Source organism: Notothenia rossii (assembly GCF_949606895.1).
Source record: "Notothenia rossii genome assembly, chromosome: 7".
NCBI lineage: Eukaryota > Metazoa > Chordata > Actinopteri > Perciformes > Nototheniidae > Notothenia > Notothenia rossii.
The window spans coordinates 80,353,632-80,380,059 of NC_136905.1; the positions used below are offsets into that span (position 1 = coordinate 80,353,632).

At 40.7% G+C, this 26,428-nt stretch overlaps 2 gene segments (V, D, J or C); both read left to right on the top strand.

The window, feature by feature from the left end:
• Positions 1 to 15,755: 15,755 nt before the first annotated feature.
• Positions 15,756 to 16,234, top strand: LOC307046485 (immunoglobulin kappa variable 4-1-like). The segment is given in 2 exons: positions 15,756 to 15,807; positions 15,900 to 16,234.
• Positions 16,235 to 25,665: 9,431 nt separating this feature from the next.
• On the top strand, positions 25,666 to 26,144 carry LOC307046487 (Ig kappa chain V region K-25-like). The segment is given in 2 exons: positions 25,666 to 25,717; positions 25,810 to 26,144.
• The last annotated feature ends 284 nt before the right edge of the window (positions 26,145 to 26,428 follow it).

The following is a 26,428-nucleotide window of genomic DNA, read 5'->3' on the forward strand; positions in this document are numbered from 1 at the left end:
GAAAATAGACCCAACAAGTCCAAAAAGAAATGCAAAATGATGAGAAAGAGGCATGACGCCACAAAGAAGTGCTAAATGACTTCATAAAGAGGCAAAACAACTACAAAGAGACCCAGACAGACTCTAGATTGTTATACAGGGCGACTGCAAAGCGATAAAGACTCACAAGAGAACTTTGCTCCGATAAAGAAGGGACTTTTATGTCACTGTATCTCAGATTCAGTGCATGATGTGAAAGATTCAAATGTCTCTACATACTCCTGTTTGGACTCAAGAGGGCAGCATTGTTGTTTTTCATGCAGATGTAACACAGACAACTCTCAGAGAAGATTTGTTGGGCTTGATGCACAATTATCCAGTTTTTAAATAAGGTTATTGCTGGTTTTACTGCTGGTACTGGTAGTCTACATCCAGGGTGAGATACTGATTTGAGTCTACAGAGAGTGCATTAGCCAGCCTTTACAGAAATAGGGTTAGTTTAGTTTAATGTTCAAACTCTTCTTCATATCAAATAGTTTACATTCAGTAGCTATGTTTTATTTCTCTGTCTCGGAGCTGTAGTGGATTTGAAATGAAAGTCACTCCCACCACCAAGAGGTGAAGATGCATGAAGTGACTGCTGTATGGGAGCTAATGTGGGCCTCATGTAGTCATTCAAGAAACTCCCTGGTATGAAACAGCGTACAGAGTGCTGAGCTGTGACCTGACCTGAGGTTCTGATACGCACCGCCGGCACAAACGTACAGAAACTACATGAGCCCCAGTCAGAGGGGAAGTGGAACTCAAATGTTCCCCTTTCCTAATCCAGATGTTCAATTATATACATAGTCACTAAGAGAAAAAGGTCATCTCTGATGAGAGATTAATGTAAAACAGGGTCTACAGTGTGACACTATGTGACTAGTACTGTGTTGCACATTTATTAACCAGGCAATACAATACAATGCATAGATCAGGGGTGTCTCGTACATTTGTATTGGCCCTCATTAAATTCTAAAAGTATAATGGAATATGGCCCACACCTGAAACTTGAGCTTGTCTTATATTATACTTCTTAAATATATATGTTGACATATATTACATAGTAGTATTCATGAGGTAATAAGCCCACTTTTCAAATACATTTAAGTTGAAAACTATTTCTAACAAATCTTAGTTGATAAAAAAAGCTCAATAACTTATTTGCATAACAAGCTTGAAATATATACTTCATATTTCCCCTTATCTTAAGCAATCTGAGGCTTCTGTTTAAGGAATTAGCTGCCAACACTTTTTATAACAAAATAAATGAAACTCTATGGAGAGCTGTGAGCTTTTCTTCTTAAATCATATTCAAGTAACAAGCATGATTTACCTACATTTGATTGATTTAACTCATAACTTAATTTATGAGGCAAAATACCTCACCTCTAGTGAGTGGCCCAGCCCTTTGTATGTGTTTCTCTATGTGGCCCCCTCATTGAGTTAAAATCATCCAGTCTGGACAGACCTGTTAGATATTAGATGTCTCTCTGTTGCATGGCATGCTGTGTCTCTATTCAGTGGATTTGATAACAAGAAGGGACATCCTAGAGAATCAAACACTCAGTGGATATTGAGTTCAATGTAGATCGATTTACCAGCAGGGGAACTGTTAAACTGTTCATGAGAGACTTAAGAAAGAAGTGGAAACAAGGAAAGATGTTTGCAAAGAAAAGAACGTACATAGAAGAGCATTACCCTCACATTTAAGAGTGACTCTGAATGACCAAATGATGTTCAAGAGATGTTAAACCGTAACTAAAACTCACCTCAACTGCATTTTGGTTTCTCAAGGACAGGTGTCTGTGTGACGTGTGAAATGTCATTTGCATGATTGTAATGCTTCACTGCTCCTCACAGCTTTAAGGTCTTGTGTCACGTAGAGTCTGAACCGTGTTCCTGCACTCATCCTGAAAACTGGAGATCATGTTGTCAGTAACTCTGCTTGTCATGTTGGGCTTTCTGTGTCAGGGTGAGAGACTTTGAAAATGTATCATCTGAAATGATAGGAGTAATGTATGTGTGGTTCAATGTTTGTCTTTTCTTTTCATGTTTGCATCCAATGTGCTTTGTCTTTAACTCTTTCTGTTATCATTTAAACTGCTGCTCCATGTTGTTGGTTATCTAACATTTCACTTCTCATTTCAGAGTCTTCTGCCAACAATTTCCTGACTCAGACTGACACATCCAAGACTGTTAGTCCTGGAGGGACTGTGACCATCAGCGCTACAGGGAGCTCTAATATTGGTGGTCGTCTCAGTTGGTATCTTCAGAAACCTGGACAGGCTCCTAAACTTCTTATACACTCATCATCAACTCTGTTCTCTGGAACTGAGCCTAGATTCAGTGGTACTAGATCTGGTACTCAGTACACTTTAACCATCAGTAACGTTAAGGATGTTGATGCAGGAGATTACTATTGTCTGGGCTACCATAGTGATGGCACGTTCACACAGTGATTTAGAGCCGTACAAAAACCTCCTTCAGTCTGAAGTGAAGCGTCGTGCTGCAGCTGCAGAGGTGAAGAGACTGAGAGGAGGAGAACTGGTCCAGTGAACACAAGAGTCATCAAGCAGAACCACCATGAATCCAGATAAAGCTGAAACACACTCACAGACACTCTTCAACACCCTGTTTAAACTATATTAATGTCACCCTGAACACTGAGCTGACAGGAACTTCACCAAACACTAACTCCATATTCACACTATGTTGAAAAAATAAATACTTGAAAATCTAAACATCTACTCTCAGCTCAGATTAAAGGCTGATCTTATTTATGAGCCATAAACTTTCTGCCTCACTAAAAATCAAGTTCACATCAGGATCAAATTCTTAATCACGATAAAACAGTGTAGTAACTTTCCTTCACCACCACATCAATTTCATTGCCACTTAAAAAATAAATATCCAAAGCTTTATCTTGTTCTGCTGATAGAAGTGCAGAATGTTATAAAACCTTTGAATGTCTCACTACTTTAAATAAAACACCAAACACTTCATCATGTTATTTATCAGAGAAAGCTTTATTAGGAACATCCTGAATCATCAACATGACAGTTACTAAGCACACTCTCATCTCTGCTGAGCTTCACACATCACTCTCTAAGTTGTTGCTGTCCAACACTTTACAGCAGTGTTGTTCTCGGCCACACAAAGCTTCACTTCCCTCTCCAAACATTAAAGCTCCTGATGATCAGAGCAGCATGTGTTCTCCTGGGCTCCAGCGGCCCCTCTAGCCCTCACACTGGCTCCTGTGGAGGGACTGGGTCTGGCTGTGGGCATGATGGAGGACCTTGCAGGAGTACAGCTCTCCTGACATCCAGCGCTCCTGGCTCAGGCTCAGGCTGCTGCTGCTGCTGTAGAGTCCGCTCTTCTCCTCCTCCGAGCTGCTCAGGACCCCCTCTGTCACCTGTGTGCCGTCCACCTCCCAGCTCACCACGGCTCCCTGAGGAGAGTAGCCGGTCAGCAGGCAGGCCAGCGTGAGCGAGCCCCCAGAGAGCTGCTCAGAGGAGGAGGGGGCCAGCAGAGAGACGGAGGGCCTGAGCATGGAGCCCGCTGCAGGGGAGAGAGACACAAGGAGCAGATGAACTTCCACTGAGGGACAGACGCTGTGAGACAGAGTCCATACAGGACACATTCAAACATTCAGAGGCTTTACTGTCATATGCACAGTAGCTGCAGTGAATCAGAACCAGAGTCAGAATACCTTTAGTAGTCCCACAGAGGGGACGTTCACGCTGTGACAGCAGAAAAGAGCCAGAGACAGCTTCATGTTACGAAGAAGCATGCATACAAAAGTATTCAAGTAAAAAAAAGTTATAATATAATAAAAAATGAAATAAAAAGTTACACAATTTGCAAAATACACATCCTGTAACAGTTCTGAGGATTTAGCAGCCAGGTATATATTGCACATATTGCACATATTGCACATATTGCACATATTGCACATGGCGATGTAGATAAGCCAATGAAAAGCCCAAGGCTCCTCCAACAATGCAACATACAAATATGTAGGACATAAAACAATAAAACATATTTTAAAAACATTCAAATAGTTCCAGAACAAACAGAATGAGGAAGGAAATGAGGGTTTGATAAATAAAATAAAATGTTAAACTTGATGTTTGGAGTTAGAGTGTTATTCTGTAGCTCTCATCAGAACAAGAATTATACATTGAAGGTACAGGACAGAGAAAGTGGGGGTCAGCTGTGAGCATGAGCTGTGATCACAAGAGGAGCTGAGGCATGGGAGAACACGAGGGTTTCATTCATCAAATCAAACGGTGATACTTTATATCATTCTGCCATTTAAAATAATCAATCTTCTTCTTTGGCACTCATCCAAACTCCTGAAGAGTTACATGAAAGTATGCAACGTAATGAAGGTGTTCATGTAATGATCATTATATGAAAAGCTTTATCTCTGCTTTACAATGTTTCAGAATGAATAACTAATCTCTGCAATCATTTACTGTTAAGAAAAACAAAAAGTAACATCTTCTACAGTTGAAGACTTTGTCATCTGTTTGTTTCACTTCCTTTGAACTCTTTGAAACTAACGGACTGTGAACGCACCCTGCAGCGACTCTGAATGTACAAAAACACACTTTCATTTGTTTTAACGGATCCTCAGCAGATTTGATATGAAACACTTGTTGAATGTTAAAATATATAAATATAAAAATGAAAATCACAATTAGATGTTATGACATAGCAGCTGTTCTTTGGTCAATTGTGAGCTAAAAATGTGTTTATATCTTATTAAAAAAGAAAAGTAAAACGTACATATAATTCACCGTAACATCTTCTTCAATTTTAAATAAAACTAACTTTGTTTAATGTTTTTAAATTCTTCAGACAAGCTTTATAGATTTAAAAAATATCAACATAATGTAAATTATCCAAAAATAATGTCTTGATTTATCATATTCTGATGCAAAAGGAAATGTAATGTTTTTTGTTAGAAAATTCAAATCTGTGGTACTTACAGTTAACGATGAGTTTGGTTCCTCCACCAAAAGTGTACCACAGTGATACAAACTCATTGAGTGGCCGTACAAAAACCTCCTGCACTGTCAACAAGCATGTATACCTGAGAGAGCTCCCTGATCTCACTGATAACAGAGACACATATACAGTTTTTAAATCAACAAAGCTTTTCTAAAGATATGGATTACATATCTGGAAGAATTAAGATGATTTATGTCATTTTTCATCACTTTTCTACACCTGGCAGAGAAACCATTACAGTCTGCTACACAACTAACTTTGTCAGTTTTATATTAGTTTCTACACGGTTAAATGAACATGAGGCTTTGAAATAATAGTTATGAACAAATGTATTTGAAACAGAACTGAAACATGTTATTTATCTACAGTGAATCTCTGCATGTATGTTAATGTCAGACAAACAGACATATCATACCAACCACAGTGGAGACAAACTCAAATCCTCATCTCCACTCCTGATATAAATCTGTTCTTCCATTCAGATGATAGATGGTGTAAATCCAGACAGTGTTCCTCCTGGTTTCGTGTCCCACGTTGCCTTCAGTGTGCTGAGAGCAGAGACATCATTTCCATAGAGAGGAGGCTTTGCATGGTCAGCTGATCCTCCAGTGAACTGAGAAGGTTTATAGTCCTGTGAGTTCAACACTGCAGGACTCACATCTGTCAGTCAGCAGAAAGCACCATGACTCTCATCACCATCCTCATCTGGACGCTGGCCTGCTGCTGTTTCACAGGTTCATTCACTCAGCAACATTTCAAACATCATGTGCTGCCTTTCCTCTCCTTTCTTTCTGCTGAGAAATCAATCATCTGTTTTTGTGTGCAGGATGCAGCGGTCAGGTGACTGTGACTCAGCCTGCAGTCGAGACGTCTGCTCCAGGATCCACCGTCACTCTCACCTGTAAAACCAGCCCTGATGTTTACATATATGGCAATTTTCATTGTTTGTCCTGGTATCAACAGAAATCTGGACAGCCTCCAAAGCTCCTGATAAGATATGCGAGTACACGTGAATCAGGAACAGAACCTCGGTTTAGTGGCAGTGGAAGCGGCTCTGACTTCTCTATGACCATCACTGGACTGAAGGCTGAAGATGCAGCAGTTTATTACTGTCAGAGTTACCACTACATAAACAGTGCTTGGGTGTTCACACAGTGATTTGTCGTCGTACAAAAACCTCCCTCAGTCAGACTGCAGAGACTCTGAGCTGTTACAGCAGGAACCACCTGCAGCTGCTGAAGAGGAAGAGACTGACACAGCCCATTGAACTCAGAGCTGACAGGAACCCACCCAGCACTATTCACTTCTTATTCTTAAATATACAGATGTTAATGGATTAATGAGATTAAACCCAGTCCAAAACACATTCTATGTAAAAGCAGCATTACACACAAACCTTATTGTGATCTCTGCTTCCCCGAATTAAAACAACAAACGCTCTTTAGCTTTTCCCCACATGTCTCCACTCGGTGTGCTTCACAGCAGGAGCATCTCTGGCCTCTCTGGAGTTATTATTTAATCATTATTATAAAGATCCTGATTCAAAATGACAAAGATCAATCTAATGAAGTCTTTCAAATGTTAAACGGTGGCTGATTAAAACCCTCTTATTCACATCAATCAATGAACTGATCCATTAGTTAACCTCAAATTCACATCTTAGTTCAAAACTTCAGGTTTTCTAACAACCAGTTTCATTGAAGTTTCCTGAAATGTTTTTTTGTTCCTTTATTGAAACCAAAAACAGCAGGAACATCCAAGAGACGTTTAGTTTGAACATGATTTGACCCCTGACCCCCCCCCCGAGACCACCAGTGCAAAGCAGAGGCTTTAGGACAAGCAGACGTGCATCAGAATCAGAATCAAGTTTATTACCAGATACTTTGACACATACAAGGAATTAGCTTTGGTGTCTGGTGGTACGAACATAAACAATCTAAGAAAATAAGTTGCCATAGTAGGTACAAAATATAAAGAAAATTTAAATAAGTATTTACGACACATTTAAATGTAAAAGACCTTAAAAGCTAAAACACTAAAACACTAGGACAATTAATATGTGGCAAACTACAGTGAATTATATTTAAAGTGGAGGGCTGTGAAGACATGTGTAAAATGCAGTCAGAGTTGAGCATGAACATGGCTCTCAGAATTAAGAAAGGAAAAAGAACAAGATGTTGTTCACATGATGTGCAATAATGTAACTCTGTGTGACTGGTGAAGCCACACTCAGTCTACTATTCAACATACTTATTAGTGTGAATGCTGTTCAACTATTGTTCTTCAAATCTTTATTCTTCCGCATCTTATTATTGTGCTTTCTTCCTGTATGTTCCTGCCTGTGTACATGACATAAACTGCTCACGACCAATTGCCCCTTGCAGGATTAATAAAGTTGTTGATTGATTGATTATTTCAACCAGATTTCGCCGTCTAACTACTTCAGCATACTTTCAGCTACAGAGACCATTCAAATACTAAAATGTTACATTACATTACATTGCATTTAGCTGACGCTTTTATCCAAAGCGACTTACAATAAGTGCGTTCGACCAGGAAGATACAACCTTTAAGAAAACAGAATCATATAAGTACATCAGGTTTCATAGAGCCAAACATTTCAAGTGCTACTCAACTGGCATTTAGAAAGCCAGCCCTTTATTAGTATATAAGTGCTTTGTTAGTAATTCTATCGCTCGAAGTGGAGTCTAAAGAGATGAGTTTTCAGTTTGCGTCGGAAGATGTGTAAGCTATCTGCTGTCCTGATTTCAATGGGGAGCTCATTCCACCATTTTGGAGCCAGGATAGCAAACCCACGTGTTTTTGCTGACGGGAACTTGGGTCCCCCTCGCAGTGCGGGTGCAGCGAGCTGTTTGGCTGATGCAGAGCGGAGTGCACGTGCTGGGGTGTACGGTTTAACCATGTCCTGGATGTAGGAAGGGCCAGATCCATTCACAGCATGGTACGCAAGTACCAGTGTCTTGAAGTGGATTCTAGCAGTTACTGGAAGCCAGTGAAGGGAGCGGAGGAGCGGTGTGGTGTGGGAGAATTTGGGAAGGTTGAAGACCAGACGAGCCGCTGCATTCTGGATGAGCTGCAGAGGTCGGATGGCACATGCAGGTAGACCAGCCAGGAGGGAGTTCAGCTCCTTCAGGACATGTGTGCTATGACTTTTCTTGTTTTTGACATTTATACTTTTAAAAAATATACCGCTTTTTAAACTTTTATTTGTACAATGTAACCCAATGGGAGTATCCTTCAAATCCTCTTTTACCTACACTGTGTTTAAAATGCTGCTCCTTCAGAATACTTTCAGCTACAGACTTCATTCCAACTTTGAAACGGTCACAAAACATTCAGCTATTACATTTGTATTCAGCTTTTTGATATCTTTTAGAGTTTCTCACTCATCAACGTTTACATTTTGGTAAATGTGCAGGACGTTGTAGATTATATAATGATTGTCTATGGGATGGACTCTTCAGGGCTAGAGAGCGTGACATCATCACTTAGAGTGTAGAGGGTGGTGCAGCTGCCTGGTTTGGCACCCCCACTATAACTTTGTCAAGGGTGGTTGTACTCCCACCAAAATCACACTGGTGTTTGCTGTCCCCCTCTAGCTTCTGCACACTAAAACATTTTACTCTGGGCTCAGCAGGTGAGAAACTAAAGAGGGGCTTCCACATGTGGAAGACCAGGTGTTGGTTTGATTTGGCACGCCACCCCCACTAAAACTTTGTCCAAGATAGTTGTACTGTCACCAAAATCACACCGGTGTTGGTTCTTTCCATCTTATCTGAGAAGGATTTTCATCTTCTGTCTAATGTTATGTTGGTGTCTCATTTCGGTCATAACGCCATTAGCTGGTTTCAGAGTTATCTAACCCAGCGGTTCCCAAACATTGCCATGCAAAGACCCCCATATAGCATTATCCTCTGGCGGGGACCCCCCTGTTGCAATTTTTTTTTTAATGATGTGTACAAGTGCCTCCCGATTGAACATGCAATGCGTTGCCACTACATTTGGGGCCTTCTGCCTGATCGAAGCTGTCACTCCGCTTTCTTTGCCCGTCATAGCCCCACTGCCCCATCTGAACACACACCCACACAACGAGACCAGTCAAGTCCGTTTGAGATGATGTACTCACCTAAAACTTGGAAAATGTCTCTTCCTGTGGTCCTACCTTCCAGTGCTTTGCAAAATAATATTTCCTCAACAAAGTTGTCTTCTGAAATAAATCTGATGTATGCAAGGCAATTCTGCGACATTTGCTACATCCATGCTCTCATCCAGCCGCAGAGCGAAACATTCACTAGCTCTCACTTTCTCCAAAAGCTGAGCAGATGTTCACTCTCAGTAGTGGCATCTCAATTCTGATTGGCTTGAAAGGAGGTCGTGCGATTCAAAAACAAAAAATATGAAAAGATTGGCATCAAAGGACACATAGATTGATAGATATGTAGTTATTAATAACATCTAAAAAAATAAATAATAATCAAACTTAAAAAAAAAGAAATCCTGTTTCCCTCAAACTTTGAGTGACCCCCCTGGCGCCCCCCCGGGGGGTCGGGGCCCCCACTTTGAAAAACACTGATCTAACCGACCGTACTCAATGCGTCAGGTTGGGTAGTACTGTCTCTGAGCCTGTCGCCTTGGAGAAGGGAGTTCCACAGGGTTCTATTTTGGGGCCCTTGCTCTTTTTATTATATGTAAACAATATTTGTAATCAGATGCAATTTTCTACCTATCATATGTATTCTGTTGACACTATTTTATACTCATGTGCTCCTTCTCTGGATATGGCCGTTTCCAATTTAAAATCAGATTTTATCACCCTGCAGCATGCGCTTCTTGATTCTAAACTGCTATTGAACGGTAAGAAAACCAAAGCAATGCTTTTTGCTCCCAAGTCAGCGTCCTCTTGCCTCTCCATTGACACCCTTACTGGCGTCTCTGTTAAGTTTGTGAATACATAAAAATATCTGGGCTTTTGGTTGGACATAAATCTAAACTTTAAAAACCACATTGAAGTTCTAACTAAGAAATTGAAATTCACTCTTGGCTTCCTTTACAGACTTAAATGTTGTTTTTCAACTTCTTCCCGTAAAAGGTTGGTTTCTGGCTTATTCCTGTCCCAGCTTGACTACGGTGATACAATCTATAGATTTGCCTGTCCCACTGTTTTGGCCAAACTTGACCCACTCTACCATGCTGCACTGCGATACATATCAAATGCACCCTATAGGACTCATCATTGCACACTGTATAGCCTAACTGGATGGTCCTCACTTAGTATGCGTAGGATACAGCATTGGTTTTTATTATTGTATAAAGCCATTTTAGGAAAGCTTCCACTGTACATATGTGCCAGATTTGCTCCAGTTTGTGACTCTTACAACCTCAGAACCAGTGCCTGGATACGGTTCCAGGTTCCTGCCGTGTGGACTGAGGCTGGAAAAAGGAGTCTTTTTAATTCTGGTCCTTGGTCTTGGAACGACCTTCAATCAAGCCTCAAACTGATGGCACTTGTCCCTATAGCCTGTTTTAAATTGAATTTGTCTGAGGTCCTTACCACCAGCTGCTCTTGCAGTAATAAGTAGTGTACCTTTCTTACTGTCCCTAATGTGCACAATGTAGTGACTGCTGTTCGTCTTTTCTTTACTTAGTTGTGTTCTCTGTATTTTATATGTCTGTGTTATGTGTAAGAACGTGTAACGTTGCTGCCTTCTTGGCCAGGTCAGCTTTGTAAATGAGATTTTGTCTCAATGTTTTCATCTGGTTAATTAAAGGTTAAATACATTAAAACAGTTTTTTGTATAAAACCATGGAAAGAGATGCACGATGCAACTTAGAGACAAAACGATCAAAGAGAGAGGAGAAAATAGACCCAACAAGTCCAGAAAGAAATGCTAAATGATGAGAAAGAGGCATGACGCCACAAAGAAGTGCTAAATGACTTCATAAAGAGGCAAAACAACTACAAAGAGACCCAGACAGACTCTAGATTGTTATACAGGGCGACTGCAAAGCGATAAAGACTCACAAGAGAACTTTGCTCCGATAAAGAAGGGACTTTTATGTCACTGTATCTCAGATTCAGTGCATGATGTGAAAGATTCAAATGTCTCTACATACTCCTGTTTCGACTCAAGAGGGCAGCATTGTTGTTTTTCATGCAGATGTAACACAGACAACTCTCAGAGGAGATTTGTTGGCCTTGATGCACAATTATCCAGTTTTTAAATAAGGTTATTGCTGGTTTTACTGCTGGTACTGGTAGTCTACATCCAGGGTGAGATACTGATTTGAGTCTACAGAGAGTCCATTAACCAGCCTTTACAGAAATAGGGTTAGTTTAGTTTAATGTTCAAACTGTTCTTTAAATCAAATAGTTTACATTCAGTAGCTATGTTTTATTTCTCTGTCTCGGAGCTGTAGTGGATTTGAAATGAAAGTCACTCCCACCACCAAGAGCTGAAGATGCATGAAGTGACTGCTGTATGGGAGCTAATGTGGGGCTCATGTAGTCATACAAGAAACTCCCTGGTATGAAACAGCGTACAGAGTGCTGAGCTGTGACCTGACCTGAGGTTCTGATACGCACCACCGGCACAAACGTACAGAAACTACATGAGGCCCAGTCAGAGGGGAAGTGGAACTCAAATGTTCCCCTTTCCTAATCCAGATGTTCAATTATATACATAGTCACTAAGAGAAAAAGGCCATCTCTGATGAGAGATTAATGTAAAACAGGGTCTACAGTGTGACACTATGTGACTAGTGCTGTGTTGCACATTTATTAACCAGGCAATACAATACAATGCATAGATCAGGGGTGTCTCGTACATTTGTATTGGCCCTCATCAAATTCTAAAAGTATAATGGAATATGGCCCACACCTGAAACTTGAGCTTGTCTTATATTATACTTCTTAAATATATATGTTGACATATATTACACAGTAGTATTCATGAGGTAATAAGCACACTTTTCAAACACATTTAAGTTGAAAACTATTTCTAACAAATCTTAGTTGATAAAAAAAAGCCCAATAACTTATTTGCATAACAAGCTTGAAATATATACTTCATATTTCCCCTTATCTTAAGCAATCTGAGGCTTCTGTTTAAGGAATGAGCTGCCAACACTTTTTATAACAAAATAAATGAAACCCTATGGAGAGCTGTGAGCTTTTCTTCTTAAATCATATTCTGGTAACAAGCATGATTTACCTACATTTGATTGATTTAACTTATAACTTCATTTATGAGACAAAATACCTCACCTCTAGTGAGTGGCCCAGCCCTTCATATGTGTTTCTCTATGTGGCCCCCTCATTGAGTTAAAATCATCCAGTCTGGACAGACCTGTTAGATATTAGATGTCTCTCTGTTGCATGGCATGCTGTGTCTCTATTCAGTGGATTTGATAACAAGAAGGGACATCCTAGAGAATCAAACACTCAGTGGATATTGAGTTCAATGTAGATCGATTTGCCAGCAGGGGAACTGTTAAACTGTTCATGAGAGACTTAAGAGAGAAGTGGAAACAAGGAAAGATGTTTGCAAAGAAAAGAAAGTACCTCTACTAACACCTGCATAACATAAAGTAATCTCTGACACAGACCCCTGAACGCTGAGTAGAGAGGAACTTCACCAAACACTAACTATTCAAACTAATATGTTGAATTAAACAATGCTTAGAAATAAAGGCTCCACTCTTAGCCTGGAGAAAAATCTATGCTTGATATTATATTTGAGCCATCCTCTCTGCCTCACTAAAAATCAAGTTCACATTAGGATAAAATTCTTAATCACGATAAAACAGTGTAGTAACTTTCCTTCACCACCACGTCAATTTCATTACCAATTAAAAAATAAATATCCAAAGTTTTATCTTGTTCTGCTGATAGAAGTGCAGAATGTTATAAAACCTTTTAATGTCTCACTACTTTAAATAAAACACCAAACACTTCATCATGTTATTTATCAGAGAAAGCTTTATTTGGAACATCCTGAATCATCAACATGACAGTTACTAAGCACACTCTCATCTCTGCTGAGCTTCACACATCACTCTCTAAGTTGTTGCTGTCCAACACTTTACAGCAGTGTTGTTCTCGGCCACACAAAGCTTCACTTCCCTCTCCAAACATTAAAGCTCCTGATGATCAGAGCAGCATGTGTTCTCCTGGGCTCCAGCGGCCCCTCTAGGCCTCACACTGGCTCCTGTGGAGGGACTGGGTCTGGCTGTGGGCATGATGGAGGACCTTGCAGGAGTACAGCTCTCCTGACATCCAGCGCTCCTGGCTCAGGCTCAGGCTGCTGCTGCTGCTGTAGAGTCCGCTCTTCTCCTCCTCCGAGCTGCTCAGGACCCCCTCTGTCACCTGTGTGCCGTCCACCTCCCAGCTCACCACGGCTCCCTGAGGAGAGTAGCCGGTCAGCAGGCAGGCCAGCGTGAGCGAGCCCCCAGAGAGCTGCTCAGAGGAGGAGGGGGCCAGCAGAGAGACGGAGGGCCTGAGCATGGAGCCCGCTGCAGGGGAGAGAGACACAAGGAGCAGATGAACTTCCTCTGAGGGACAGACGCTGTGAGACAGAGTCCATACAGGACACATTCAAACATTCAGAGGCTTTACTGTCATATGCACAGTAGCTGCAGTGAATCAGAACCAGAGTCAGAATACCTTTAGTAGTCCCACAGAGGGGACATTCACGCTGTGACAGCAGAAAAGAGCCAGAGACAGCTTCATGTTACGAAGAAGCATGCATACAAAAGTATTCAAGTAAAAAAAAGTTATAATATAATAAAAAAATAAAATAAAAAGTTACACAATTTACAAAATACACATCCTGTAACAGTTCTGAGGATTTAGCAGCCAGGTATATTTTGCACATATTGCACATATTGCACATATTGCACATATTGCACATATTGCACATATTGCGCATATTGCACATATTGCACATATTGCACATGGCGATGTAGATAAGCCAATGAAAAGCCCAAGGCTCCTCCAACAATGCAACATACAAATATATAGGACATAAAACAATAAAAGATATTTTAAAAACATTCAAATAGTTCCAGAACAAACAGAATGAGGAAGGAAATGAGGGTTTAATAAATAAAATCAAATGTTAAACTTGATGTTTGGAGTTAGAGTGTTATTCTGTAGCTCTCATCAGAACAAGAATTATACATTGAAGGTACAGGACAGAGAAAGTGGGGGTCAGCTGTGAGCATGAGCTGTGATCACAAGAGGAGCTGAGGCATGGGAGAACACGAGGGTTTCATTCATCAAATCAAACGGTGATACTTTATATCATTCTGCCATTTAAAATAATGAATCTTCTTCTTTGGCACTCATCCAAACTCCTGAAGAGTTACATGAAAGTATGCAACGTAATGAAGGTGTTCATGTAATGATCATTATATGAAAAGCTTTATCTCTGCTTTACAATGTTTCAGAATGAATAACTAATCTCTGCAATCATTTACTGTTAAGAAAAACAAAAAGTAACATCTTCTACAGTTGAAGACTTTGTCATCTGTTTGTTTCACTTCCTTTGAACTCTTTGAAACTAACGGACTGTGAACGCACCCTGCAGCGACTCTGAATGTACAAAAACACACTTTCATTTGTTTTAACGGATCCTCAGCAGATTTTATATGAAACACTTGTTGAATGTTAAAATATATAAATATAAAAATGAAAATCACAATTAGATGTTATGACATAGCAGCTGTTCTTTGGTCAATTGTGAGCTAAACATGTGTTTATATCTCATTAAAAAATAAAAGTAAAACGCACATATAATTCACCGTAACATCTTCTTCAATATTAAATAAAACTAACTTTCCTTAATATTTTTAAATTCTTAAGACAAGCTTTATAGATTAAAAAAAATATCAACATAATGTATAATATCGAAAATAATGTCTTGATTCATCATATTCTGATTCAAAAGGAAATGTAATGTTTTTTGTTAGAAAATTCTAATCTCTGGTACTTACAGTGAACGATGAGTTTGGTTCCTCCACCAAAAGTCAACCACAGTGATACAAACTCATTGAGTGGCCGTACAAAAACCTCCTGCTCTGTCAACAAGCATGTATCACTGAGAGAGCTCCCTGATCTCATTGATAACAGAGACACATATACAGTTTTTAAATCAACAAAGCTTTTCTAAAGATATGGATTACATATCTGGAAGAATTAAAATGATTTATCTCATTTCTCATCTCTTTTCTACACCTGGCAGAGAAACCATTACAGTCTGCTACACAACTAACTTTGTCAGTTTTATATTAGTTTCTACACGGTTAAATGAACATGAGGCTTTGAAATAATAGTTATGAACATATGTATTTGAAACAGAACTGAAACATGTTATTTATCTACAGTGAATCTCTGTATGTATGTTAATGTCAGACAAACAGACATATCATACCAACCACAGTGGACACAAACTCAAATCCTCATCTCCACTCCTGATATAAATATGTTCTTCCATTCAGATGATAGACGGTGTAAATCCAGACAGTTCTCCTCCTGGTTTCGTGTCCCACGTTGCCTTCAGTGTGCTGAGAGCAGAGACATCATTTCCATAGAGAGGAGGCTTTGCATGGTCAGCTGATCCTCCAGTGAACTGAGAAGGTTTATAGTCCTGTGAGTTCAACACTGCAGGACTCACATCTGTCAGTCAGCAGAAAGCACCATGACTCTCATCACCATCCTCATCTGGACGCTGGCCTGCTGCTGTTTCACAGGTTCATTCACTCAGCAACATTTCAAACATCATGTGCTGCCTTTCCTCTCCTTTCTTTCTGCTGAGAAATCAATCATCTGTTTTTGTGTGCAGGATGCAGCGGTCAGGTGACTGTGACTCAGCCTGCAGTCGAGACGTCTGCTCCAGGGTCCACCGTCACTCTCACCTGTAAAACCAACCCTGATGTTTACACAGATGGCGATGGTGATCAGGGTATGTCCTGGTATCAACAGAAATCTGGACAGCCTCCAAAGCTCCTGATAAGATATGTGAGCACACGTGAATCAGGAACAGAACCTCGGTTTAGTGGCAGTGGAAGCGGCTCTGACTTCTCTATGACCATCACTGGACTGAAGGCTGAAGATGCAGCAGTTTATTACTGTCAGAGTTTCCACTACATAAACAGTGTTAATCTGTTCACACAGTGATTTGTCGTCGTACAAAAACCTCCCTCAGTCAGACTGCAGAGACTCTGAGCTGTTACAGCAGGAACCACCTGCAGCTGCTGAAGAGGAAGAGACTGACACAGCCCACTGAACTCAGAGCTGACAGGAACCCACCCAGCACTATTCACTTCTTATTCTTAAATATACAGATGTTAATGGATTAATGAGATTAAACCCAGTCCAAAACACATTCTATGTAAAAGCAGCATTATACACAAACCTTATTATGATCTCTGCTTCCCCGAATTAAAACAACAAACGCTCTTTAGCTTTTCCCCACATGTCTCCACTCGGTGTGCTTCACAGCAGGAGCATCTCTGGCCTCTCTGGAGTTATTATTTAATCATTATTATAAAGATCCTGATTCAAAATGACACAGATCAATCTAATGAAGTCTTTAAAATGTTAAACTGTGGCTGATTAAAACCCTCTTATTCACATCAATCAATGAACTGATCCATTAGTTAACCTCAAATTCACATCTTAGTTCAAAACTTCAGGTTTTCTAACAACCAGTTTCATTGAAGTTTCCTGAAATGTTTTTTTGTTCCATTATTGAAACCAAAAACAGCAGGAACATCCAAGAGACGTTGAGTTTGAACATGATTTGACCCCTGACCCCCCCTGAGACCACCAGTGCAAAGCAGAGGCTCTAGGACTAGCAGACGTACATCAGAATCAGAATCAAGTTTATTACCAGATACTTTGACACATACAAGGAATTAGCTTTGGTGTCTGGTGGTACGAACATAAACAATGTAAGAAAATAAGTTGCCATCGTAGGTACAAAATATAAAGATAATATAAATAAGTATTTACGACACATTTTTATTTAAAAGACCTTACAAGTGAAACAACTAAAACACTTAGGACAATGAATATATGACAATATATGGCAAACTACAGTGAATTATATTTCAAGTGGAGGGCTGTGCAGACATGTGTAAAATGCGGTCAGAGTTGAGCATGAACATGGCTCTAGAGACCATTCAAATATTAAAATGTTCAGCTCCTTCAGGACATGTGTGCTATGACTTCACTCGTTTTTGACATTTATACTTTTTACAAATATACCGCTTTTTAAACTTTTATTTTTACGATGTAACCCAATGGGAGTATCCTTCAAATCCTCTTTTACCTACACCGTGTTTAAAATGCTGCTCCTTCAGAATACTTTCAGCTACAGACTTCATTCCTACTTTGAAACGGTCACAAAACGTTCAGCTATTACATTTGTTTTCAGCTTTTTGATATATTTTAAGGCCCTGACACACCTACTCGATTTTGGGATTCAGAGGCAGTTCGCGGCGCCCTACTCAGGTTGGTGTTTCCCGCACCGTCGTTGCTTTACGGCACATTTTCACACCTCCTGCGGCCGATTCAACATGTTGAATCCATTATACATCCGTGGTTGAATCGACCAAAGAAAGTCGGCCAAAGAAATCACTCTGATTGGCTGTTGCCTCTTTTGAATGGTGAATATACACTACCGCTCCCTGCTGGTAAGGACAGTTATTGCCACTCGTCGACTGAACTCTTTGCGGTGTGTTCGTAGGTGGGCGGCGTAGCGGACGTAAAAGTTGGGACGCCTTCGGTACGCGTTCTTTGGTCTCAGGTTGATGTGTAGCGGCCTTTAGAGTTTCTCACTCATCAACGTTTAAGTTTTGGTAAATGTTCAGGCCGTTGTAGATTATATAATGGTTGTCTATGGGATGGACTCTTCAGGGCTAGAGAGCGTGACATCATCACTTAGACTCTAAGTGCACCACCCTCTACACTCTAAGTTTTAGAGTGTAGAGGGTGGTGCAGCTGCCTGGTTTGCCACCCCCACTATAACTTTGTCAATGGTGGTCGTACTCCCACCAAAGTCACACTGGTGTTTGCTGTCCTCCTCTAGTTTGTGCACACAAAAGTATTTTAATCTGGGCTCAGCAGGTGAGAAACTAAAGAGGGGCTTCCACATGTGGCAGACCAGGTGTTGGTGCTGCCGGATTTGGGACCCCCACTATAATTTTGTCCACACCGGTGTTGGGTCTTTCCATCTTATCTGAGACGGTTTTTCATCTCCGGCAGAGCAGATTTTCTATCCTGAGGATAATAAGACCTCTCTGTTTCTGTTGTACTATCTGAATACAATTACCCTTTTTTCCTTGCAATGAGAAATCCCTGCTTATATAAGTTCAAGTGTTTTAAAGTATTTCAACTGTGCACATATTGTTTATTCCCCTAGATCAGCGGTTCCCAACCTTTTTCAGCTCAGGGCCCACTTAAGAATCCCAAAATGTTTTGCGGCCCACATTCAACCATAAACAATACGGAGGCTAAATAAAGTTCTGATTTCAGAGCATGTGACACGTTGTAAATCCAGTAGAACAGACCGCTGTCAAGGACTGTAATGACCGTTGCTATGGAGGATCAAGAAAGAGAAAGGAAAAGAGATTAAACAAAAAAAAAATCGATGTTTCTACACAAATCAAAATGTTTTGCAAATTATTTGATGGCAAATATTGAATTTACATTTCCACCCTTTAATATTTTATTTGGGCTTTTAGATGAAGACCGCACACAGTTAATAAACAACTATTCTTCTGGCTAAAATACATATTTGTACAAGTCAATCAAGGAGTACTTCTTAATTTAAGGTGTTTGAAGAGTAGATTCAAAATACAATTTATTTTCAAAAAAAGTATTGCCACAAAAATATCAAAGGCTCAACACACCATGACATGGGAAATAATGAGCTCTAACGAAGAGTGGGATTAAAGCAGTGGTTCTCAAACTTTTTCTGTCAGGCCCCCCCTTTGGAGAAAAAAAAAAGTCGGGACCCCCCCCCAACACAAATAGTCAGGCTTGAAGATGGATTAGGGTGGGGGTGATGTTGAAGGTGGATGAGGGTGGGGGTGATGTTGAAGATGGATGAGGGTGGGGGTGATGTTGAAGGTGGATGAGGGTGGGGGTGATGTTGAAGATGGATGAGGGTGGGGGTGATGTTGAAGGTGGATGAGGGTGGGGGTGATGTTGAAGATGGATGAGGGTGGGGGTGATGTTGAAGATGGATTAGGGTGGGGGTGATGTGGAAGATGGATGAGGGTGGGGGTGATGTTGAAGGTGGATGAGGGTGGGGGTGATGTTGAAGGTGGATGAGAGTGAGGGTGATGTTGAAGATGGATGAGGGTGGGGGTGATGTTGAAGATGGATTAGGGTGGGGGTGATGTTGAAGATGGATGAGGGTGGGGGTGATGTTGAAGGTGGATGAGAGTGAGGGTGATGTTGAAGATGGATGAGGGTGGGGGTGATGTTGAAGGTGGATGAGAGTGAGGGTGATGTTGAAGGTGGATGAGAGTGAGGGTGATGTTGAAGATGGATGAGGGTGGGGGTGATGTTGAAGGTGGATGAGGGTGGGGGTGATGTTGAAGATGGATGAGGGTGGGGGTGATGTTGAAGATGGATGAGGGTGGGGGTGATGTGGAAGATGGATGAGGGTGGGGGTGATGTGGAAGATGGATGAGGGTGATGTTGAAGGTGGATGAGGGTGGGGGTGATGTTGAAGGTGGATGAGGGTGGGGGTGATGTGTTGCCAGGGCTCTGCGGGGAACCCCGGACAGGACTCCATTGCAGTAGTCGAGGCGGGAGGTGATGAAAGCGTGTATTAATGTTTCTGCCACAGAGTCAGAGAGTGAAGGCCGGAGTCTGGAAATGTTTCTGAGGTGGTAGAAAGCCGATTTGGTGACAGATTTGATGCGCCTGGAAGGAGAGGGTGGTGTCCAGGTCCAGGATGACTCAGGTTGCGGACTTCAGTGGACGGAGAGATGGAGCAGCCGTCAATGGAGAGGAGCAGGTCTCCAACCATCCGGAGCTACTCCTTGGGAGCAACAATCACAAGCTCTGTTTTATTGCTGTTTAGTTTGAGCAGGTTTAACCCTTTAACTGCCAGCAGCACCATTTGGTGGAGCACATTTTGTGTCTTGATATCTTGTTGGGAAAAAAATAAAAAAGTTTAACTCCATCTGATTCAGCCAGCACTACCCTTTGGTTGACATGTTATGCACAAAACAACCTCTAGGTGTCACTGTGGTTTGAACAGAAAGCCATTTAGCTAACTTATTTTGAGAAAGTTGGCATGCTAAAAATCACTGCTGAAGAAATCTCTCTTTTTGGTCAACTTTTGGAAGGTAACCATATCCTTTTTGACATATTTTATTGTCAGAGTACTGACTGAACATACTTAGATAACTTGATGCACAAAAAAAGTTTTAACAAGGGTGTAATTATTTTTTTGAAAATATGCTCAACCAACCGGTCGAATTGGCCTTTTATGGTAAACTAGCAATAAGACTTTTTCAGAGTTTCAGAGATGTTTTCTAATAAAATATACTAAATAAATATCTAGATTCATGGTAATATTACTAAATCTAGTACTGCCTTATGAGTCTCAGAGTGAAAGAGTGATAATCATTTATATAGCACCTTTCATGCTTGCCATTCAGCCCAAAGTTGCACACAGATGAGCAAGTTAGAGCAACACAGGATATAGACATTTGCCGTTAGACCAGTGGTTTCCTGTTAGGCCAATTCAGCATATACAGTAAGATGAGCAAGTATTTTTTTTATTATGAAAAACACTTTACATTAATTTTTTCCATCTTTTTTTTTCATCTCACAATTATCATTTATTATCTTTTATGAATATATCTGGTTGTATATATTTCTAATTTTCCATAAAAGAAACAAATGTATTTCAGTTTGTGTTTTATTTGAGTTTGACAAATACTGTACTGTATACATTATGATGATTGTTGAAAATGCACTTTTACCATAGAAGGCCAGCTTGACCAGTTGGTAGAGGCTCATAAAAGCAAAACTGTGTGGTCAGTCAAAAAAAATTGTTTGTGGTTATTTGATAAAAAAATGCAAATAAATTATTTTTCCATATCTTTTTTCTTGGTCTGGCAGTTCAAGGGTTAATGAAGTCCAGATTTTGATGTCCTGTAGGCAGTTGACAACGGATTGAGGGCGGAGCTGAGTGGACGGTTTGGTGCAGAGATAGAGCTGTGGGTCATCAGCGTATGAATGAAAGCGGAGGCCATGATGTTCTGCTCCCACTTGAGGTCCTGGGTGATGATGGTGCCCAGGAAGCAGAAAGATTCCATAGCAGAGACTGGGGAGTCCCTCAGAGTGATGGGGGCCGGTGGGGCTGATTGAGAGCGTTTAGCTCCAGGTCCCTGCACCAAGTAAGGGGTCATGAAAAGAGCTAAAGGTGGAGAACAGATTCAATCTCACATCAATATGAAGTTGTTCTGAACCTGGACAGCCAGCAGAGGGCAGCCTGCTGGGACAATAAAGTATATCTCTTATATTTATGTTATTAAGCACAGAGGCCTTTGGTAAACTGAACAGACAGAAACAGCAGAGAGTTGAGGAACAGAAAGTTTCTACATGTTCTCCATGAGTCCACAGGGAGATGTAGCCTCTACTTCCTCCACCTCCTCTCTCTCTCTGTTTCTCAAGGACAGGTGTCTGTGTGATGTGTGAAATGTCATTTGCATGATTGTAATGCTTCACTGCTCCTCACAGTTTTAAGATCTTGTGTCACGTAGAGTCTGAACCGTGTTCCTGCACTCATCCTGAAAACTGGAGATCATGTTGTCAGTAACTCTGCTTGTCATGTTGGGCTTTCTGTGTCAGGGTGAGAGACTTTGAAAATGTATCATCTGAAAAGATAGGAGTAATGTATGTGTGGTTCAATGTTTGTCTTTTCTTTTCATGTTTGCATCCAATGTGCTTTGTCTTTAACTCTTTCTGTTATCATTTAAACTGCTGCTCCATGTTGTTGGTTATCTAACATTTCACTTCTCATTTCAGAGTCTTCTGCCAACAAGTTCCTGACTCAGACTGACACATCCAAGACTGTTAGTCCTGGAGGGACTGTGACCATCAGCGCTACAGGGAGCTCAGATATTGGTGCTGATCTCAGTTGGTATCTTCAGAAACCTGGACAGGCTCCTAAACTTCTTATATACTCATCATCAACTCTGTTCTCTGGAACTGAGCCTAGATTCAGTGGTACTAGATCTGGTACTCAGTACACTTTAACCATCAGTAACGTTAAGGAGGTTGATGCAGGAGATTACTATTGTCTGGGTTACCATGATGGTAACACGTTCACACAGTGATTTAGAGCCGTACAAAAACCTCCTTCAGTCTGAAGTGAAGAGTCCTGCTGCAGCTGCAGAGGTGAAGAGACTGAGAGGAGGAGAACTGGTCCAGTGAAAACAAGAGTCATCAAGCAGAAACACCATGAATCCAGATAAAGCTGAAACACACTCACAGACACTCTTCAACACCCTGTTTAAACTATATTGATGTCACCCTGAACACTGAGCAGACAGGAACTTCACCAAACACTAACTCCATATTCACACTATGTTGAAAAAACAAATACTTAAAAATCTAAACATCTACTCTCAGCTCAGATTAAAGGCTGATCTTATTTATGAGCCATAAACTTTCTGCCTCACTAAAAATCAAGTTCACATCAGGATCAAATTCTTAATCACGATAAAACAGTGTAGTAACTTTCCTTCACCACCACGTCAATTTCATTACCAATTAAAAGATAAATATCCAAAGCTTTATCTTGTTCTGCTGATAGAAGTGCAGAATGTTATAAAACCTTTTAATGTCTCACTACTTTAAATAAAACACCAAACACTTCATCATGTTATTTATCAGAGAAAGCTTTATTAGGAACATCCTGAATCATCAACATGACAGTTACTAAGCACACTCTCATCTCTGCTGAGCTTCACACATCACTCTCTAAGTTGTTGCTGTCCAACACTTTACAGCAGTGTTGTTCTCGGCCACACAAAGCTTCACTTTCCTCTCCAAACATTAAAGCTCCTGATGATCAGAGCAGCATGTGTTCTCCTGGGCTCCAGCGGCCCCTCTAGCCCTCACACTGGCTCCTGTGGAGGGACTGGGTCTGGCTGTGGGCATGATGGAGGACCTTGCAGGAGTACAGCTCTCCTGACATCCAGCACTCCTGGCTCAGGCTCAGGCTGCTGCTGCTGCTGTAGAGTCCGCTCTTCTCCTCCTCCGAGCTGCTCAGGACCCCCTCTGTCACCTGTGTGCCGTCCACCTCCCAGCTCACCACGGCTCCCTGAGGAGAGTAGCCGGTCAGCAGGCAGGCCAGCGTGAGCGAGCCCCCAGAGAGCTGCTCAGAGGAGGAAGGGGCCAGCAGAGAGACGGAGGGCCTGAGCATGGAGCCCGCTGCAGGGGAGAGAGACACAAGGAGCAGATGAACTTCCACTGAGGGACAGACGCTGTGAGACAGAGTCCATACAGGACACATTCAAACATTCAGAGGCTTTACTGTCATATGCACAGTAGCTGCAGTGAATCAGAACCAGAGTCAGAATACCTTTAGTAGTCCCACAGAGGGGACATTCACGCTGTGACAGCAGAAAAGAGCCAGAGACAGCTTCATGTTACGAAGAAGCATGCATACAAAAGTATTCAAGTAAAAAAAAGTTATAATATAATAAAAAAATAAAAAAAAAATTACACAATTTACAAAATACACATCCTGTAACAGTTCTGAGGATTTAGCAGCCAGGTGCATATTGCACATATTGCACATATTGCACATATTGCACATATTGCACATGGCGATGTAGATAAGCCAATGAAAAGCCCAAGGCTCCTCCAACAATGCAACATACAAATATGTAGGACATAAAACAATAAAACATATTTTAAAAACATTCAAATAGTTCCAGAACAAACAGAATGAGGAAGGAAATGAGGGTTTAATAAATAAAATCAAATGTTAAACTTGATGTTTGGAGTTAGAGTGTTATTCTGTAGCTCTCATCAGAACAAGAATTATACATTGAAGGTACAGGACAGAGAAAGTGGGGGTCAGCTGTGAGCATGAGCTGTGATCACAAGAGGAGCTGAGGCATGGGAGAACACGAGGGTTTCATTCATCAAATCAAACGGTGATACTTTATATCATTCTGCCATTTAAAATAATGAATCTTCTTCTTTGGCACTCATCCAAACTCCTGAAGAGTTACATGAAAGTATGGAACGTAATGAAGGTGTTCATGTAATGATCATTATATGAAAAGCTTTATCTCTGCTTTGCAATGTTTCAGAATGAATAACTAATCTCTGCAATCATTTACTGTTAAGAAAAACAAAAAGTAACATCTTCTACAGTTGAAGACTTTGTCATCTGTTTGTTTCACTTCCTTTGAACTCTTTGAAACTAACGGACTGTGAACGCACCCTGCAGCGACTCTGAATGTACAAAAACACACTTTCATTTGTTTTAACGGATCCTCAGCAGATTTGATATCAAACACTTGTTAAATGTTAAAATATATAAATATTAAAAAGCAAATCACAATTAGATGTTATGACATAGCAGCTGTTCTTTGGTCAATTGTGAGCTAAAAATGTGTTTATATCTTATTAAAAAAGAAAAGTAAAACGTACATATAATTCACCGTAACATCATCTTCAATATTAAATAAAACTAACTTTCCTTAATGTGTTTAAATTCTTCAGACAAGCTTTATAGATGTAAAAAAATATCAACATAATGTAAATTATCCAAAAATAATGTCTTGATTTATCATATTCTGATTCAAAAGTAAATGTAATGTTTTGTGTTATAAAATTCAAATCTCTGGTACTTACAGTGAACGATGAGTTTGGTTCCTCCACCAAAGGTCCACCACAGTGATACAAACTCATTGAGTGGCCGTACAAAAACCTCCTGCACTGTCAACAAGCATGTATCACTGAGAGAGCTCCCTGATCTCACTGATAACAGAGACACATATACAGTTTTTAAATCAACAAAGCTTTTCTAAAGATATGGATTACATATCTGGAAGAATTAAAATGATTTATGTCATTTCTCATCACTTTTCTACACCTGGCAGAGAAACCATTACAGTCTGCTACACAACTAACTTTGTCAGTTTTATATTAGTTTCTACACGGTTAAATGAACATGAGGCTTTGAAATAATAGTTATGAACAAATGTATGTGAAACAGAACTGAAACATGTTATTTATCTACAGTGAATCTCTGTATGTATGTTAATGTCAGACAAACAGACATATCATACCAACCACAGTGGACACAAACTCAAATCCTCATCTCCACTCCTGATATAAATATGTTCTTCCATTCAGATGATAGACGGTGTACATCCAGACAGTGTTCCTCCTGGTTTCGTGTCCCACGTTGCCTTCAGTGTGCTGAGAGCAGAGACATCATTTCCATAGAGAGGAGGCTTTGCATGGTCAGCTGATCCTCCAGTGAACTGAGAAGGTTTATAGTCCTGTGAGTTCAACACTGCAGGACTCACATCTGTCAGTCAGCAGAAAGCACCATGACTCTCATCACCATCCTCATCTGGACGCTGGCCTGCTGCTGTTTCACAGGTTCATTCACTCAGCAACATTTCAAATATCATGTGCTGCCTTTCCTCTCCTTTCTTTCTGCTGAGAAATCAATCATCTGTTTTTGTGTGCAGGATGCAGCGGTCAGGTGACTGTGACTCAGCCTGCAGTCGAGACGTCTGCTCCAGGATCCACCGTCACTCTCACCTGTAAAACCAGCCCTGATGTTTACATATATAGCGATGGTGATAAGGGTATGTTCTGGTATCAACAGAAATCTGGACAGCCTCCAAAGCTCCTGATAAGATATGCGAGCCAACTGTTATCAGGAACAGAACCTCGGTTTAGTGGCAGTGGAAGCGGCTCTGACTTCTCTATGACCATCACTGGACTGAAGGCTGAAGATGCAGCAGTTTATTACTGTCAGAGTTACCACCTCATAAACAGTGCTTGGGTGTTCACACAGTGATTTGTCGTCGTACAAAAACCTCCCTCAGTCAGACTGCAGAGACTCTGAGCTGTTACAGCAGGAACCACCTGCAGCTGCTGAAGAGGAAGAGACTGACACAGCCCACTGAACTCAGAGCTGACAGGAACCCACCCAGCACTATTCACTTCTTATTCTTAAATATACATAATCTTACTACTCATTGAGATTAAACCCAGTTAAAAAACACATTTGAACACAAACAGCATTTCACACAAACCATATTATGATCTCTGCTTCTCACTCCAAAGTATTATTTTAACTAT